The following is a 20,321-nucleotide window of genomic DNA, read 5'->3' as shown; positions in this document are numbered from 1 at the left end:
GCCTCATACATATGGTAGAAACTTCTAGGTAGAGCGCCACCCCATCTATGTACTATTGGTTAAAACAAGAACGACAACAACAAAAAACGCCCTACAACAATACAGAACAATCCTTCTATTTTGTCCGCAGCCATTGGTGCAGCAAAGGATTTAGCTTAACTATACAAATAGTTTCCCCTTCCCCTCCTTTTTTTTTCTTTTTCGCAAAGGACTTGGTAAGCCCAGCTTCATAATGAAGGATGAGCCCCATCACCATCCGTGGGAATTTTTAGTGTGGAATCTTCCTTGAACCAAATGGGACTTGGTCACTTTCATGCTCTTTTTGCCAAGGCTTTGTTCATTTCCTGGGGGGTTCTGCAAGAAACCTGTTGGACCACTAAAAGCGGTTTTGCCAAGTGCAATGCAAAGGACATGACAAGAGCTGTCCAGCAAAAGTAGTTTTTCATCTTTCGATTGAGCAAGAGCACCTACTGAAGAATTTTATTGACTACTAATGAGTGTTTCCAGGTGCAGGCTTAAATTGCAAATGGGTCGCTGAGATTTTGCAAAGGGAGGGGGGGAAAATACAGGCTCTGCAAAAAAATTTACATGCTTGAGAAGCTGCCTTTCCTCAATCAACACTCATCTGGAAGCACCCAATGGGGAGGGGGAATCCCATGAAACTGATCAGAATGAGGACAGAATGAGGAGATCACATATCAAAGCAAGAAGGAATGAGGTTATCCCAAAACACAGAGTTTTCAACTTGGAGTATGAAGACTGGTGAGGAGGTTTTTTAGTGAGTAGCTCACTTTTCAAATATTGGCATTCTGTCCTTAAAATTAATAGTTGCTGCTCTAACGCTTGATGACTGGCCTCCAAACAATTGAATTCAAATGGTGACATCATCTCCACTATCCACCCAGAATGCATCTCAATTTAAGCTAGGCTATCAGCATTTGATAAGACCAGAGCCAGCATCAGCTAGGTGTTGTTAGAGCTTTGGATAATTGCACCAATTGAAGCTTTCTCACTCACCCACCCAGCCACCCACCACCTTTTACAAAAGTGAAATCTATTCACAACAGTGTTGGAAGAGAGCCCTGCCTCCTGGGCCCAACGCAGTGAAGGCAGCCACACAGACAGGGCTTTGGAGTAGCCCATCTGTAGGGCACAGATAGCTTCATCTGAAACACACACCACAGATGAATTGCCCTTGGGTCACTTTCACAGCCATTAAAATGCCATTACGGTTCTTTTGCAAATCCCTGACTCTGCTGAGCAGCCCCTTCAGGCAAAAACGTAGTGATGGAGACACTTTCGCAGCAACCAGGCACTAAAATTCGCAAGAAGACAAACCATAGATGCCAGACGGTTCCATGTTCCATTCCCCCCACAAGATGGCAGCATTAGAATAACTCTTCCATTTGACTTCCTCTTTTCGTTCCCCTAGTGCAAGCTCTGAGCTGCCTTTCTTAAAAGGCAGGGGAAACCAAGGCCTTAAATTAGGCCATTGTGGTCAGGCGAAATTATCTGGCACAATTTGGTCTTGACGTTATACTTTCCTGACTGTTGAGGCTTCTTGTTCAAACCCTTCCATGCTCACAAACTCCAGAAACCAAACCAAAGTGGAGGCAAGGCAGGCCACAGTGAAGAATGTTCAGAGATGTTAGGAGACAAACAATTATTCATTAGGGGGTGGAGAAAGGTTAGGGGTGCAAGTCGGGCTGTGGGAGGCAGCACAGTATGAAAGTGGAGCATTAAGCAACATGTCAGCCCCAGCAGTGGAAGTCGAAGACCCCCAGTGGGTTGTCAGTTCCAATTAGCCAGAGCTGTATATTTACTCTGTAATCAAGCTATTAATTGGTTAATCACACTGAGTAATCAACTAATGCTTCCAGGCCTAGTTGGTAGCGCTCTGACATCCACGCAGCGCCTCAGGCAACAATTCAGCAACATCAGCCCAAGTTCGCTCTCTTATCTTGTGTAAACTAGACTTTAAAACATGAGCATTTATGTCATGGAGGAAGCAAACATCTGCAACTCAGCACCTTTCCCAAAGATTTGGATTCCAGTGGCTGGATTTTATTACCTAGTGAAGGGGGGGGGTAGTTTATATAGTGTTTGGGGAGAGTTCTAAGTGCCTCACACACATTTTTGCAGCAATCCTTAATAGCAGCCTTGTAAAGTAGGCCACAATTGTTCTTGTCCCAATGCGCATGGGGGGGGGGAGGGGCTGAGGAAGATGAGCATGCCTTCCAACATTTTTCACTGTGCCCACAGCTAAACTGAGCAGTATTAAATTCTCTGTGCATCAGCTGAGCGGGAGTTCAGTTGTGCTTTCTGCAGAAATTGACTGGCATGCACAGGGATTGATTGGCCCTGTTTGGCGCAGGGATTGACTATGTGAGCCAGTTCCCTATGGAGAACTGGCACATGCAGCCAAACCAAGGCAGGAATGAACTGCCTTGGGCTCAGCTGATGGGTGAGGAGAGTTCAGTTCTGCTCAGTGAAGGGATCAGCTGCACCTGCAGCCGAAAGCAGGACTCAGTTTCCTACCCGTCAGGTGGTAAGCTGGGGTTCAATCCTGCTCAGGTCAGGGCTCCCTTGTGCATATCAAACCTGCCCATCAATGTGCGCACACCTCTAACTGACAGGTGGACATGGTTTAACAAAACTTCATGTGCCAAATCAGAACTCCTGCTGGACCAGTACTGGCCCACCGGCCAGAAGTTCCTGCCACTCTCATGTCCCAAAAGAAGAGATCTTTTTTCAGGCTAATGGCAGTGCAGGCTCAACAAACAAGCACAGGGCCCGGAAGTCATGATTCCAAGGTACAAGAGCTGCAGGACTGAATGGAAGCAGTGAAGATGTCCCAACCGTTGCCATGCCTCACGCTCCTTATGTTGTTGGCATTTGTCTGTCTTGAAAGACAATGGAGTGCGCCTCTGGTGGTGAAGTCGAACACCAGGGTGTTAGCAGCAGTGAAGTGACCTCCCTGAGGTGAAAACCTGGGCAATATGCATACCCTCCAACATTTCTCCCATGAAAATAGGGACATTCTACAATACCCTCCAACATTTCTCCAGTGAAAATAGGAACATCCTAAGGGAAAGTGGGACATTACGGGATCAAATCAGAAACTGGGGCGGCTTCTCTAAATCAGGGACGTCCTTGGAAAATAGGGGCACTTGGAGGGTCGGAGTGTGTATGGGGTCCTGGGCTGCCCAGATGACAAAGCCACACCCTCAACCTTGCTGATGTGGTCCAAAGGAAAGCCGAGCAATACGTTTGGAACCAGCTTGGCTGCAGGAGTTGCCGGAAGGAGGCATACAAGGCGCCATCCAACCATCTTATGGTCTCCACTCTGGATTTGTGTAGGGTTTTACTCCTTAGCCGTTTCTTCTCCCGAATACATCCTTCAAGACAGCAGAGGTTTAGGACCAGAGTTCTCCTTCCCAGGTTGATGAGCTCCATCTGCTCCCCACTTCCCTCTACAGCAAGTGCAGAAACTGCCTCCTTAACCGTTGGACCCACAATTGGTCTCTTTCCCTCAATCTACCAGATCCCGTCTTCACATGCAGTGGAAGTCCCTAACTCACTGAGGGTTTGAGACCCATTGACTAGCCTCTCCTGGTTTAGCCAGCAAGTCACAGTCGTTCCTGGGATGTGGCTGCTGTCACCTGCTGACAGCTTTTAGGAGCCACAGGTGAGAGCTGAGCATTTTTGTACACATTGCTTAGCTAGAGAACGGCATTGTTTCAAGAAAGTATGAATTTGGTAGTTTTGCCTTTAAATGTGAACTGAATCAAATACCCCCTCTCTACTGAATTATTTTTTACCCTGGTGGGGTGTGTGTCAGTTTTCCACTGCACCTGTGGGGTCAACACACCAGCCTAGGGAGTGCTGGCACACACAGCTCTGTTTCCCAACACCTTGCTGCCGTGCCCTTCTCCCTAGCATCTTCCTCGCTCTGCCTAATGGTAGGGCCGGCTCTATTGCTATGCATTGCTTTGATCCATACAAGATTGATGCATATCACAGAAGGAAGCGGTTGCTGAATCACTAGGAGCATCTCTGCCATGTAGCTCTCATGGAATGTTAGGACTGCATTGCAGAGGGCTGTGAATAATTTCCCTATCCAAGAGGAGCGCTCGCTCCACAAATCTTTCTCCAGCACTGAAGAAGCCCTGTTCCAAATAGGAAAAACACACTTAGCCAGAGGTCCTTGTGTGTGCTGTGTGTGTGAGTTAGCAGTGGAAGGTGCTGGATTGGCTGTGCCTTGCCTTGCTTTTCGATACAATATCCTGCAGCGTGAAATGAATGGCTGTATTTAGAGGTATCTGGAAGTGATGACTGATACTTGGAGACATTAAAAAGCTTTTTATTTTCCACATGAACTCTCCAACCTGGCATAGCCACTACAGTGGAATATTTTTGGAGCTGAGGTCATCTGATTATTGTTTCCTGTGTCGTGGGGTGAATTCATTATTATTATTATTTTTTAAAGAATACTTAAAATTTCAAATATATTCTTAAGTTTCTTAAGGTCTCGTGTGTGTGTGTGTGTGTGTGTGTGTGTGTGTGTGTGTGTGTTTTCTCCAGCTAACTTTGTTGGCATAGTTTGAAGAAAAGAACTTTGTCTCCTGTGGGATTATTACTTAGCTGTAATCATAAAACAAAAAAAATAAAATCGGATTTGTGCTCATTCCAGCTAAATTTGTAACCCTTTAATGCTCTGCCAGTTTGCTTGCTAGCCAGCGATGCAACATGTAAATTTTGTATTTAAATTTATTAAAAGCTAGGAATTAAGCACATTTACTTGATTCCATTGTTATCGTTACAGCCGTCAGCTAATTAAAACATGTTCTTTCCTCATTTGGCTGGGTTTCTTGGAAGGAAGGAAAGAAGGATCAGCTCAGGTCGTCTAGTTCCAAAGGTTTGTGAAGTCAACAGGATTCCAGTGCTGTTACCTACTGAGTTTCAGATCCTCTTTGCCCTGTAAACATAGCTTTACTTTATACCCCTTTACATAGCTCCTGTGACTACCTCTGAGACTGATGAAGTGATGAGATTTCTATTAGAGGTCCATTGTGTTTTCCTCACCCAGTATATTTCTTAGAATTCCCTGGAAGGAGGAATGACCCTGGTTGTTGTGGGGTGCTGGTGCTCAGAGTTGCTGGGCTCCTGACCAGGCCCCCCTGCAGCAGGCATTCCGCTGCCAATTTTTCTGTCAGCCCAAATAGGGACTTCATGCACCTTCAATGCAGTTCAAAGTTGCTCTATAGCCATTATCCATTTTATTCATATTAAATATTTTTATTGGATTTTATAGTTTTACAAAGCTAAAAATGAAAACAATAAGACATAATAGCACTCTTCATTTTATGATCAAGGCTGATAATCAAAGCTTTTCATTACTTTGCATTCTCATGTTCTCCAATGGACTTGCCCAGTGGCGTAGCGTGGGTTGTCAGCACCCGGGGCAAGGCAAGTAATTTGCGCCCCCTAACCAGTGGATTTGCGCCCCCTAACCCCCAGATGTTGCGCCCAGTGCGGCCGCCCCCCCTGCACCCCCCACGCTACGCCACTGGACTTGCCCATTATCTTTTCTCCTTCCCTGCTATTGGGCAATTTGGTACATATACCATTTGGGATACTTGGTTGCATCATTGCTAAGACATCTTTACACAGCCAGGCTTAGGGTACCTCTAGTTACCCTACTCTGAATTATGGGAAGATTATGCTGTTCTGTTGCCTGGGTTTTGATGTTTTACGACGTTTTTATCTGGTGCAGTTTTGTACTGTTAATTTTGTTGATTTGACACCGCACCTTGCTTGTAAACCATTGTGCAAACTTTCCTATGAAAAATGGTATAGAAATACTTTCAATAAATAAGACAAAGGTTTAATAGCAGGTACCATCTGTTTCTTCTGCAGGCTGGATTCTTTCCAACCCAGCAGAGTTTCCTGTTTCATCTTCCATAGGTTCCCCCTTATTCCAAGGCCAAGAGTTTGTGCAGAAGACAGAAGAGATTCCAACTGGAACTGACAAATATTCATTTAGGTTATGGCATAAACAGACCATCAGATACCCAGATTGTTCCTTTTATCGGCGTGTAGCATCAGCACTTGTTTAGGTTCCCTTGGGAAGTCTGCCTTTCAAGTCGATATTAATTATGTACTGTTAGACAGTAGCTACCTTGAATGAAAAAGAACAGCTTTATTTAACGCGTGACTTTGCAGGCACTCGCTCCGCTAACCCTGCCATGTTTCGGCTAAAGCCTTTCTCTGGGTGTTGGAGAGTAAACTGCCTTCAGTTCCTGGCTGCAAAGTTTTTTTTGGCTTCTATTAACAATATTATAGGAAGAAAAGACCATATGATGAGGCAGCTGGATCAGGCCAATGGCTCATCTAGTCCAGCACCCTCTTTTCACAGTGGCCGACCACATGCCTGTGGAAAACCAGCAAGCAGGATTTGAGCCCAAGAGCTCTCTCCCCTCCTGTCGCTTCCAGAAGCTGGTATTCAGGAGCACTGCTGTCTCCAACTGAAGAAGAGTTTGGATTTGATATCCCGCTTTATCACTACCCTAGTCTCAAAGTGGCTAATCTCCTTTCCCTTCCTCCCCCACAACAAACACTCTGTGAGGTGAGTGAGGCTGAGAGACTTCAGAAAAGTGTGACTGGCCCAAGGTCACCCAGCAGCTGCATGTGGAGGAGCGGAGACGCGAACCCAGTTCCCCAGATTGCAAGACTACCGCTCTTAACCACTACACCACACTGGCTCTCGACAATCTCATGGCTGGTAGCCATTGACGGCCCTCTTCTTCATTAATTTTTCCAATCCTCTTGTAAAGCCATCTACGCTGGGGTCATCACTGCCTCCTGTGGAAATGAGTTCCACAGTTCAATTACACACTTCAATGAAGAAGTACTTCCTTTTGTCTGCCCTGAATCTTCCAACATTCAGCTTCATTGGATGTCCATGAGTTCTAGGGTTATGAGAATATTAGGTAGTGGGTGACAAAGCAGATGACACAGAGATTTCTCCAAGTGGTTCTTTATAGTAAGCTGGAACTGAACTGAACTGAACTGCTCAGCCGGCCTGCTTTTATAGGCAGCCGGCTGAAATACACTCGGAGTCGAGAGTGGATTTCATGCTCTTTATTCAGCTCATAGTGGTGAGGAGGAATGAAAGTTCCCCCAGAATGTCTGCTTTATATACATTATTTACACAATGGGCCCCACGTGATTGGCTAATTCCGGGATTCACCTGTAGGCCAATCAGGTTGCGGATTCACTTCCACCTGGAGCTGGATTGGGTGGCTCCTGTGGACCAATCAGACTGCTGCATTCTGGATCCTATTGTTCTAGGACCAATCAGACTGCTGCATTCTGAATCCTATTGTTCTAGGACCAATCAGACTTCTGCATTTTGGATCCTATTCAACTCAGTACATAACACCGGCTGTCAACACTGTAACAACAACATCCCAGGGTTTCCCGCCTAAATTAGCTGACGGGGACCTGAGTGAAAACTATATACACAATACCTCTGATGACCAGGGTGAGGACTTAAATACATAACAGAGAGTGAGAGAGCGATAATAAAAAAGTTTCATTTGTCCACTTTTAAGTCCTGTTAGTTTCAGATGAAGAGAGCGAAGTGTGTGTTCAACTCACCTTGATGGGACTGAATGAAGGACACTGAGATACTGTCCCAGGAGCCATGTCAAGAGGACTGGCCCAGGACATTTTGTTATCTGAGACAAATGAGGAGGTGGAGCCTTTCAGGGAGGTCAGTTTTGAGGGAAAATCTGCACACAGGGTGAAGATAATCACTCTACAAAGCTGTGGAGTGGAATGGAAGAGAAATGTTGAACCCAGAAGCTTTGGCTCATGGATGTAGTAGTCCTGAATGCCTGTCTTGAGGGCAGAAATGCTTTTCTGTCTGGAATGTGAGAGGCAGACTCTGCTAACCCAGAAATAGTGCTTCAGGTCAAGAACTTTGCTTCAGGATGAGAACAGAAATCGTGCTCCGGCAGCGCGGCAGCAGCGGGAGGCCCCATTAGCTAAAGTGGTGCTTCAGGTTAAGAACAGGTTAAGTACGGACCTCTGGAACGAATTAAGTACTTAACCCGAGGTACCACTGTATTCCCTTCTGAGGTTCAGACATCCAGTTTTAAACATTTCTCCTTATTTTTAAACTGAACTTATTTTCCCCTCGGATCCTTCTGGATCCTTTACAACAGATCCTGGATGATTCATCCCCAACTTTCCCTTTGAGCCCACAGAAGCCAGTTCCTCAGATCCCTGCTTGGATTGGCAGTTATAATCCACTCCCACTCCTGATCTTTGTTAAATTGCTATAAGGCTGGAATTTAGTAAGCTTTCAACTAGTTTGGACTGGTGGAAGTTTTAGGAGGATGCAATTTAGGGCTTAGGAATATGCATGCTTTATTGGCAACTGTTGGGTTACTTACTTACTTAAAGGTTAATTATTTTTATTTGCCAATCTGATCTCGTTTTCCATTTATAATATGCACTCTTACATTTCATTCATGCATTCTTTTTATATATTTTTAGTAATGGAAGAGATTATATATATTCACCATTTCTTTGTTTCAATTTAAACAAATCTTTCCACTTTATTTTACTTCTGATGCGACTCTGGTCTGTTTCCGCTTGCCAACGGTAGCTCCATGGAGCAAAATTTAAGGACCTACTTTCAGTGCTCCTTACCAAGTCTACACACAGAAGCTGCCTGGGCCAGCAGATGAATCTAATGCTTGTGATGGGGTAACATCCTCCAACACACTGGAGGCAGCAGGCTGAATTGGGGGGGGGGGCATAGGAGAGGCCATGTGGCATCAGAGGGCAATTACCAGAGGCTCAGGAGGAAGAGTCAGGGGCTGCCCCTGAGCATCTGCCACCTGAGGCAGTTGCTTCACTCTGCTTAATGATAGGGCCGGCCTTGAATGTTAGTGTGAAAAGAAGGCAGTTAGTTAAAAGTCCTCACTTTCCCAGGAGTTGGAGCTATAGTCATTGTAGAGCGGGGGAGGGGGGCGACTTCATTATCCAGCTTCATTATCCAGCTTTATTATTTATAACATGGGTAGGCAAACTAAGGCCTGGGGGCCGGGTCCAGCCCAATCGCCTCCTAAATCTGGCCTGTGGACGTTCCGGGAATCAGCATGTTTTTACATGAGTAGAATGTGACAAACTGGAACGTGTCCAGAGGAGGGCAACCAAAATGGTCAAAGGCCTGGAAACGATGCCTTATGAGGAACGGTTAAGGGAGCTGGGCATGTTTAGCCTGGAGAAGAGGAGGTTAAGGGGTGATATGATAGCCATGTTCAAATATATAAAAGGATGTCACATAGAGGAGGGAGAAAGGTTGTTTTCTGCTGCTCCAGAGAAGCGGACACGGAGCAATGGATCCAAACTACAAGAAAGAAGATTCCACCTAAGCATTAGGAAGAACTTCCTGACAGTAAGAGCTGTTCGACAGTGGAATTTGCTGCCAAGGAGTGGAGTGTGGTGGAGTCTCCTACTTTGGAGGTCTTTAAGCAGAGGCTTGACAACCATATGTCAGGAGTGCTCTGATGGTGTTTCCTGCTTGGCAGGGGGTTGGACTCGATGGCCCTTGTGGTCTCTTCCAACTCTATGATTCTATGATTCATTTTATTTAAAATGCATCTCTGGGTTATTTGTGAGGCCTGGTGTTTTTACCTGAGTAGAATGTGTGCTTTTATTTAAAATACATTTCTGGGTTATTTGTGGGGCATAGGAATTTGTTCATCCTCCCCCCCAAAAAAGATAGTCCGCCCCCCCACAAGGTCTGAGGGACAGTGGAGCGGCCCCCTGCTGAAAAAGTTTGCTGACCCCTGATTTATAATACAATGTTACCTCAGGTTACAGATGCTTCAGGTTACAGACACTTCAGGTTACAGACTCCACTAACCCTGAAATAATACCTCAGGTTAAGAACTTTGCTTCAGGATGAGAACAGAAATCGCACAGCAGCAGCGGGAGGCTCCATTAGCTAAAGTGGTGCTTCAGGTTAAGAACAGTTTCAGGTTAAGAACATACCTCCAGAACGAATTAAGTTCTTAACCCGAGTCACCACTGTAATAAATACCCTATCCTGCCCCTTCTAACTAGCCTGTAGTTCTCAGGTACAGTGGAAGATGTTCTGTCCTCCATGTTAAAGGAAGGTTCAGCTGCTACGCAGGTTGGGGAGTGGGGATGTCATCTTGACATTTTCCTCTTTATTTTATTTGTTATGTACTGAAGTTCTCACCCTGGGCCAGCAGGGGGATACTGTAGATAGTTCAGGTCCACATATGCAAATAAGAGATCGAAAGTGACGTTCAGTGATTGGATAGTTACAGAAAATGGTTACTGTTACGTTGTACTGGAGCTCTATATAAGCAGGCTTGCTGAACCCTTCAGTTCAGTTCTGTTCTGGCCTGTGAATAAACAAGAGCTGTTTGAAGAATCGCTGTGTCGTCTGATATGTTCACCCACAACTTAACATTATTTATTTTATTTCGATCTTTTATATACCAACTACGGTAATCATTTGTAGTTCTAAGTGTTCCTGCCCTGGCCCTGGGGTGATGTTGGCCAGTCATCATCTCCAAGCCTAGCCTACCTCCCAGGATTGTTGTTAGAATGACGTACAGCAACATCCCAATCACCAATGCTTGGTGAAGAAATAGCTGGGTTACAAAGGTGACAAATTCATAAGCGGGCTTTCCTCATTTCCCAAAGCATCAGAGACTGCTATTCAAAAACAATCAGCCCTGGATGATTAATTGCCTGCTTTCTATGAGCAGCCAGCTTTGGCAGCGAGTGAGGTAACAGGTTGCAAAACATCAGATTAGATAAAACAGCAACTTTCTTCCCTCCCCTCCCCCCTTCCAGATGCTGTTCCAAGATTGTTATCTCGCCCGCTCCTTTTGCAATTCAGGGTACAGCTTGTCCCAACAAAATAAATATATATTTAATTTAGGGTTGCTTAATGAACGATTAACACCCCTATTTGCATGTGTAATACAAGCTGCTATCTGCTCCTAATCGGTGCGATCTCGCTGCTTTGCCTTTTCGTTTATTGCACGGGCAACAAAAAACAACTACAATTTAAGAGTTAGCAATAAAGCCAAGGTTTAAAAGTGTCAATAATACATAACATGGAAATGTCTCCGAACCATCAATCATCTCTCCCTTGCTCTGAGGAGCGCCAAAGACAATGAGAGGAAGCCTTGCAGGTCCTGAGAGGTTGCACGTGGAAGGCATGCAGCAAAGATGTCTCTACTAAGTCGACCCCATGTCTTCAAGAGGTTTATAGGAGTGGGGAGGTAGGAAATGCTCACATTTTCCGTTAGAATGGATGTAGATGGAACGAAGCATTGAAATCCTTCTGTTCCCTTCATCACTTTCCCTCTTCTTTTTTGGATAGAAGGGATGTTATCTTGGCAGCAGTTAAAGAGTTTCTGCAGTGTCATCCTTTGTTTGATATGTATTTTGTTGTTCATGAGGTAATGTTCATGAGGTAATAGGTAGATTAACAATAAGTATTTTAAGCGTTAATTTTAACATGCAATAGCAAGCTATCACTCGGCTTTGGAACACATTTTTGAAAGAAAAGCCTGACTAGCATTTCAGATACGTCTGAAGGACTTTTTGAAGAAATGCCTGAAGTAACTGGTATTATAGTTTTTTACTCCAAGAAGACCCATTTATCCTAAATAGAACCCAATAAGGCAGACGTGTATGTACAAAATATATTTCAAAAATGTGATTCTATTGAGATTCCTAGATGAAATTTTGCAGATAGCTCTTAGAAATATTAAAATCAATACATGTTTTTGAAATCACTTTTTAAATTTTGTAACTTAAATTTTAAAATTTGACATATAAGATTAAAGCTCATGAAGTTCTGAAGAAATTGGTGTCTTTAGTTTTGATGTATCTCAATTTGGGGCTGAGCTTTTAAGGTTTTTGTGTACTCTGGCGAGGCCAAAATTGTCAATTTTTTAAAAAAATTCAAATCCTCATAACTCACAAACAGGATGAGATACAAAATTCAAATTTAAACTTAGTTTTGATCATTCAACAAGTCTACAAAATATTAAGAAAATTGGATGACATGGGGTAAAAAAAGTTGGATCACTTGATATGGAATGACCCAATTATTGTTGTTGATTTCTCTTAGTGATACTTTTATTGTTTTATCTTTTCCGTAAACTGCTTTGATCTTTTGTGTGTTATACTATCAAGCAGCACACAAATTTTATGAAATAAATAAAATAAATGAAAGCACCACAACTTGTGTGCATTCAAATTGTGGGTATCTTTGTTTTATAGGTTGCCCTGATAACCTTTACACTGCATTCTTGATGTTTAGACCAGCTAAACCAAACTGAACTTCTAGAAACATGTGCAGAGATCTTCAGTAGTGTTTGAATGCAGTGTCAAAAGTGGGAGGTTTTTGCTGACTGTCTCTCACTCAGCCCACATAGTTAATCAGGAAGAAAAAAGCCACACCAAACCCTCATGAGATCTATGTCGATAAAATCCAGTCTACCCCAGAACCGCTTTTTTATTTGTGTGGATTTCTGGTACGGATGTTAACAGATCCCGGCTACTTAAATTGGTTGCTAGGCAACCGGCTGAGAACATGAGGGTTAATGACTGTAAGGCCCAAAGCCGTCTGTTCAGTCGTGCGGACCCTGAACGGAACGGACATGAAGACCGGGCCTGTCAGGAACATGGGCCACCTGTGCTGCCGGGTTATTAGAACATTTCGTGTCAAAAGCGTTTGTGGCGCTTGAACAAACAGACCCAATTAAGAGGCCCAAAAGCCTCACTCCATCCATCCATCCATCACTAACACTCCAGATAAAATTTGACATCTTTTTTGGGGGGTGGGGATTTCTCCTTTTACAAAACTCTAATTAACGTGAATGGCTTTTTGAGGGGGACTCTGGCGTTGCTGAAAAGGCAGAGGACTTTGGCCGGGTGAACCAGCTTGAATGCTGGGCTGCTTCCTGCCTCTCTCTCTTTTTTGCTCCCAACTTCCCTTTTGGGATAAATTATTATCCAGTGATACCTCTTCAAAAGACTCCTGGTATGTCTTTCCTTAATGTGACCTGTATAATAAATGCAGTGCTTGGAGTGAACAGATTCACTAATTCACTGAACTAATTCAAAAACAGAAAATGGACACCCACAGCACAGATACAGTCATTCATCTGGGGAAGCTAGTTGGAACAAAAATGTCTCCCAACTGTTTCTGGAAAGTGGTTGCAATCATTGAGTAATGTCCCTGAGCCTGATGAGAGATTTAAAAATCCCCATTACAGTTTTGAACTCTCATTGTCTTTGGGAATCTGCACCCAGGACTTTCTCTGGGATTCTTTGGAGGGGGTTCTGTTGCAATTTGATAAATGAGAATGATCTGAGAAGCAAAATGGCTTAAGAACAAGATCTTAGCAAAAAGCCCTCCACCTAAGATTCTATCCCAGATGGATTTACTTGGAGGAAATCAAACATGTTTGCAGGACTGCTTGATCTTTCCTTGCCAGCATTCCTGCCAAACTGGTTTCTGAAGTGGGCCTCCTTGAGTGTTTGAATGGGGCGGAAGAAAGTTTTCAACAGACTCACTAGATCTACGTTTGCCTCTTGGATTGAGGTTCACACATTCCCTACACGTTCCTTTTACAAGGAAGAGAACCCCAAATTTCCTCACAGTTCACACGTATAAACAGCCCTTTCTCTCCACAATTGCAAACCTGAGAACGTAACTGTGTGGAAAATGTTAACGATTAGAGCTTATTCCACATGGCAATGAGGGATGGACAAATCTGTCAACTTAAGTTTTTCATTTTTACAGTCTTAACGTTGGTTCTTCAGATTTGCACAGCAATTTGCGATTTTTAATCTTGTTTTAAAATAAAATTTAAAAATCCTCATCAGCATTTTTGTGTGAATTTCTCCCAATATACAGATTGTTTGTATGCAGTTTTGACTACTACACAGTGTCATGTGGCATTCTAGAGAACAGCAGCATGTTTCCTGCCCCCTGAACAAGGCTACTTGCCCTAGCTGTTTATCTATTGTGTGCTATTTATCTGAAAATTCACTTGTGTAGGGTGGTGGTACTGTGAAATGTCTAAAAATGTGCTTTCATAATGGCCTTCAGCTGGTAGGTGTCCATCAGTGCATCTCAGCCTAACCTAAGATGGAACACACTTATTTTATTGATTTGGTTGCGGATTTATAAACCATTTCACCACTGACGCAGAGTGCAATACAATTAAACTAAATTTTAAAAGGTTACAAACTCAGTAAACTGAAACCAAAAAAAACAATTTTGGTACAATCGTTATTCCATAACATGACCCAGTCACACTTCAGGGAAATTCTTCTTGAACCAAAAAATATGACAGTGGTGATTGTTAAATTTATTTGGTTCTTAATTTCCAAAGTGGCTTCTGGGCAGTTTACAAGTATAAACCCAATTACGTGGGGGGGGGGGGGATACACATAATTAAAATACACAATAAATCAAAATTCTGTTGAAACATGAAAATAAACATCCACAATTAAAATGTGCCATAAAACAAGGCCATTAAAAGAGCACAATTAAAACAGCAATTAAAACAGCCATTAAAACAGAAGGTTGGGGTCAGGAGATCAGGGGAATGCTTGCCTAAACAAGTGCATCTTTAAGAACTGGTAGAACACTAATACCAATGGCGCCTTTTGTATTTCAGCAGAGAGAGCATTCCACAACATTGGTGCTACTAGTGAAAAAGCCAGCTGATAATCATAACCATCCACTTGTTACCAGGTAGTGGAAAGGAAGAAGAAGAAGCGTTTGGATTTGATATCCCACTTTATCACTACCCTAAGGAGTCTCAAAGCGGGTAACAATCTCCTTTCCCTTCCTCCCCAACAACAAACACTCTGTGAGGTGAGTGAGGCTGAGAGACTTCAGAGAAGTGTGCCTAGCCCAAGGTCACCCAGCAGCTGCATGTAGAGGAGCGGAGACGCGAACCCGGTTCACCAGATTACGAGACTACCGCTCTTAACCACTACACCACACTGGCTGTCAGGAAGACAGTCTTTCAGGTAAAATGGCTTTAATAGCTATAAACAGTTCAGGACTGCAATTCCTCAAGGGCCACCTCTCTCTATATGAACTGCCCCAGACCCTGCAATCATCGTTGGACAGCTTTCTTCATGTGCCTCCTCCATGAGAGGTCCGGAGGGTGGCAGCACGAGAACGGGTCTTTTCTGTGGTGGCTCCCTGCTTGAGGAATGCTCTCCCCGGGGAGGCTCACCTGGAGTCTTTCTTACATATTTTTAGACACCAGGCAAAAACTTTCCTCTTCTCCCAGGCCTTGGCTAATTCAACAATCTCTATGGCCTTTTAAACTGCAGGGAGGGTATTGTTTAGTTTGTTGCTGTGTTATGTGTTTTCATATTGTAAACTGCCCCATGATCCTTGGATGAAGGGCAGTATAGAAAATAACTAACTAACTAACTAACTAACTAACTAACTAACTAACTACAGTGGACGCTCGGGTTGCAAACATGATCCGTACGGGAGGCAAGTTCGCAACCCTCTGCGCACGCGGGGTTGTGACTCGGTGTTTCTGTACATGTGCGAGCGCCAAAACCCGGAAGTAACCCATTCTGATACTTCCAGGTTTGGCGCAGTGCACAACCCAAAAACCACAACCTGAAGCATCTGTAACCCGAGGTATGACTGTATTCAATATAGATGCCAGTCTAAGTTCAATTGGTAACTAATTCTAGAGTGCTGCAGCTATAACAGTTAAATGACCGGTTCCTAGTTCACCCCTTAGCACAGTTTTTGGGCAGGGTTATATGGGGTGAGACGGAACAGATGGTGGACTCTCCTTCATTGCAGGTTTTTAAAAAAGAGGTTGGATGGTCATCGCTCAGGGATTCTTTAGCTGTGATTCCTGCATTAAAGAGGGTTGGATGAGATGACTCTACGATTCCATGAGGTGGTAACCTTATGTAACCAATACTTCTGCCACCATTTGTTGCCGATTGTGAGGGATGCAAATAATGAAAAGAATAAAGATCTAGAAGGAATTATAAGAAGGGGGGGTCTAAAATGGATGTAGCTGTTTGCGAGGGAGCTGCACAATGTACTACCAAGGTCAGCTATATGAGGAGAAAGAAAAAGGAGTAGCAGGAAAGAAAACTATGTTCCTTTTTGAAGCTTGGGACTGAAGGTGGGTTCTGAGTCTACAAAGCAGGTGCCCCCTAGGCAGCCAGTAGCAGTGTGCTTTCAGGATCCTGCAGAAAGGCCCCAGGAGTCTAGTGATTTATATATGTTTTATCAAACCAGTAGGGGACACCATTTATCAAAGAAAAAAAGAAGAGTGAGTGATAATCTGGGAGTTAGGAGTGGGAAGAGGAGAGTTAATTCAGGCCAATCAAGGAACAAAATCTGATTTCCCTGGGAATGCTCCCATACAGTCTTCTGAGTTTGCTAGATGCCCTTTGATATTTGCAAAACCAATCCTCAGAGCACCGTTAAGTAAGCTGGTATAGCACATTAATTAAGGCTGTAAAACAATCCAAGAGCAACTTAGCTAGAGACCCTCCATGCCATATGTTTAAAGCACTGTTATACCACTTAACAGTCATAGCTTCCCCCAAATAATCCTCGGAGCTGTAGTTTGTTAAGGGTGCCAAGAGACTCCTGTTCACCTCTCAGAGCTACAATTCTCAAAGTGGTTTGATATTTGATCCCTCTTCACAGGGAACATTGGAAATCTGCTCCCATGATAAGTAGTGATGGCCATCAACTTGGATGGCTTCAAAGGAGCTTTAGAATCATGGTGGATGTTGTACCTACTCTATGGCTAGCAGATTTTTTTCAAGGAATCTGGGGACACTTTTTTTGGAGGGGGATTTCATGCTTTATTTTAGGAAAGGGAGTTGTTGGGTGCACACCTCAACACAAGGCAGGTGGAGAGGCCCATCTTACAAACACACAAATGCAAAAAAAAGAGCTTGGTGGTGGTGGTGGGGGAGAGAGATTGAGTAAAGGCGCATGCTGGTCTTGGGAAAACACGCATTAAAACACACACACAAGGCACCGGCTTCCCATAACTGTGAGACCGCTGGAGGGTGAGTGCAGTCTCTATGGAGATTTAACTCGTGTGGTGGTGTCTCGTTACCAGAGGTGGACAAACAGCAGGGCTTACGTTAAATGGCCTCGGTCCAGTATACTTGAAGGAGCGTCTCCACCTCCATCGTTCTGCCTGGACACTGAGGTCCAGCGCCGAGGGCCTTCTGGCAGTTCCCTCGCTATGAGAAGCCAAGTTACAGGGAACCAGGCAGAGGGCCTTCTCGGTAGTGGCACCCGCCCTGTGGAACACCCTCCCACCAGATGTCAAAGAGAAAAATAACTACCAAACTTTTAGAACATCTGAAGGCAGCCCTGTTTAGGGAAGCTTTTAATGTTTAGTAGGTTATTGTATTTTAGTGTTCTGTTAGAAGCCGTCCAGAGTGGCTGCTGGGGAAACCCAGCCAGATGGGTGGGGTATAATAAATTATATTATTATTATTATTATTATTATTGTTGTTGTTGTTGTTGTTGTTGTTGTTATTATTATTATTATTATTAATTTTAAGCTATACCTTTTACCAATTCTCACTTTATCTGGTTGACCACCCAAAGCTTATATTTATATTTATATGCTGCCCTGTCCCCAGTCCAGGACTCAAGGTGGCTTACACAGATAAAATAGAATGAGCTAAAAGCATAGAAAAAACCATGATTAAAATGTAATTAAACAGTAATAGAATTAAAATATTTAGAAGGTCCATTTAAAACACAGACAATAGCAATTAAAGCATCACAGCACCAGCCATTTTCACAAAAACTATCAGTTCCCAAAGGCCTGTTGGAATAGAAATGTCATCACCTGCCGGCATAAGGCCAGCAGGCCAGCTTAACCTCTTCAGGAAGGGAGTTCCAAAGTTATGTGGCAATTGCAACCTGTTACCTATCGCACACCATCCTCTGTTCAGAGCATTCCATTCTCGTGTATAACCATCAGCCCGGCTTAGTCAATTTCACGGACTCCTGTCACCTCAGGAAAAAAAATAAGCATGGAGTTCAGGGAACCAATCCTGGCAGGTGTCAATTTCTGACAGCTGAGGGCTGTCCAAAATGCATACAGTAAGATCTTCTGTATGTTTGATGGGCAATTAATGCTGTCATTTATGGATGTCAGCAGTGAGTGAAGGGAACTGTATATATCCAGTTTGCCCTCCTTCTGAATTATGACTTGTCTTCTCCTTGAATCAGGACACCAAGATGACAGCTCTCCGCTCATTAATTATTTCAAAGGAGGAAAAAGTCACCCTGCATGATGTGTTGTCTTTTGCAAGTTGCTATGACACGGCAACTTGGTGATAAATACTGAGTGGCCTTAACGTCAGCAGAGGGGACGTTTTCTTTCCACATAATGTGATGTTTCCTTACCGTGTTGCCTTCTGAGGTCAAGTTCTGGCTTCACATTTTAAAGTTTTACCTCCCCCAGCCACCCCCACTCTTCTTCATAGGAAAAAGAGAAATCTCTTTTGATATCTGCTCATAGCTCTATCTGACTGCCACATAGAGATGAGTCCTCTGGTTCATTTCACTGCATTTCTATCCCACCGTTCCTCCAAGGAGCTTAAGGTGGCCTACAGGGTTCTCTCCCTCCTCACTTAATCCCCAAAACAACCCTGTGAGGTAGATTAGGCTGTGAGGCAGCGATTGGCTCAAGGTTACCCAGCAACTTCATGGTCAAGGAGGGATTTGAAGGCAGGTCTTGCAGGTCCTAGTCTGACACTTTAACCATAGCTGTCAACTTTTCCCTTTTCTTGCGAGGAATCCTATTTGGAATAAGGGAATTTCCCTTAAAAAAAGGTGAAACGTTGACAGCTATGACTCTAACCACTTACACCACACTGGTTCTCGTTGTGGATAATCAACTGTTTAATTCAGGGAGATCAGTGACCTGCTTTCCCCATCTCCCAACAACTTCACAGCAGTGCTTTTTCCCTTGATTTCCTTCAGGCAGACCAGTTCTTATACTTCATGGGGTAGATTCTTGTGCACTGATGGGGAGGCAATTTAGTTCAATTCACAAACTGCCTCATTTTACAATGCTGAGAACAATATGTACAAAATTGAAAGAAAGCTGCCCTTCAAAATTTGCGTTTCTCTGAATTTTGAGATGTGTGCAAAAATGTATATATTAGGACAAAGCCAAAATACCATGTGCTAGTGAAAATAACATATGAACTGCATTATATCAGGGGAAACTGCTTGCAAAAAAGGAGGGACTTGATCAGGAAAGGCAGAAGCTTAAAGGCCAAATGGTAAATCAGACAGAATGTGAGGACTTAAAACACACTGAAATATACTCGGAGTCGAGTGTGAATTTTATGCTCTTTATTCAGCTCGTAGTAGCAATGAATGAAACTTTCCCCAAAACTTCTAGTTATATATACATTATTTACACAATGGGCCCCGCGTGATTGGCTAATTCCAGGCTGCTCCTGTAGGCCAATCAGGTTGCGGATTCACTTCCTCCAGAAGCCTGATTGGCTGCTCCTGCAGGCCAGTCAGGTTACTGATTCACTTCCATCTGCAGCTGGATTGGGTGGCTCCTGCGGACCAATCAGACTGCCGCATTCTGGATCCTATTCTAGGATTCAGCTCAGTACATAACACACACGCACACAAGCTGATGTGCAAATGTGATGACCTGTACTTGCTGGCTAGTACTGATGGGATTTGTAGTCCAAAAGATCTGGAGGGTGCAAAGTTGCAGGGAGAATGATCCAACCTTTTAAAACAATAGAAGGCTTCAAGTTACAAAGAAAGGAGATTCTGACTAAGCCTCATGAAGAACTTTCTGACTGCAAGAACTGTTTGACAGTGGAACGGACTCATTCGGGAGGTTATGGACTCTCCTTCTTTGGAGGTTTTTAAGCAGAGGTTGGATGGCCCTCTGTCGTGGATGCTTTAGCTGAGATTCCTGCATTGCAGGGCGTTGGACTAGATGACCCTTGGGGTCCCTTCCAATGCTACAATTCTATTATTCTGACCCAAAACAAAAGGAGTGGGTTGTGTGAACCACTCTTGAGTCACAGAAGGCAAACCACAAAATGCCTCTGAGCATTCTCAAAGTTGTGGGGAAATGGGGGAGAAGTGTCATTACATCCACCAAATGAAGTATATAGACTGTATCTTTCTCCAGTCCCAGCTCTTTGAAGCAAGAATGTTC

The sequence above is a fragment of the Podarcis liolepis genome (genome assembly GCF_965112155.1).
Source record: "Podarcis liolepis genome assembly, chromosome: 14".
Taxonomy (NCBI): Eukaryota; Metazoa; Chordata; class Lepidosauria; order Squamata; family Lacertidae; genus Podarcis; species Podarcis liolepis.
The sequence above is the reverse complement of the archived record's forward strand: the minus strand, read 5'-3'. Positions refer to the sequence as shown.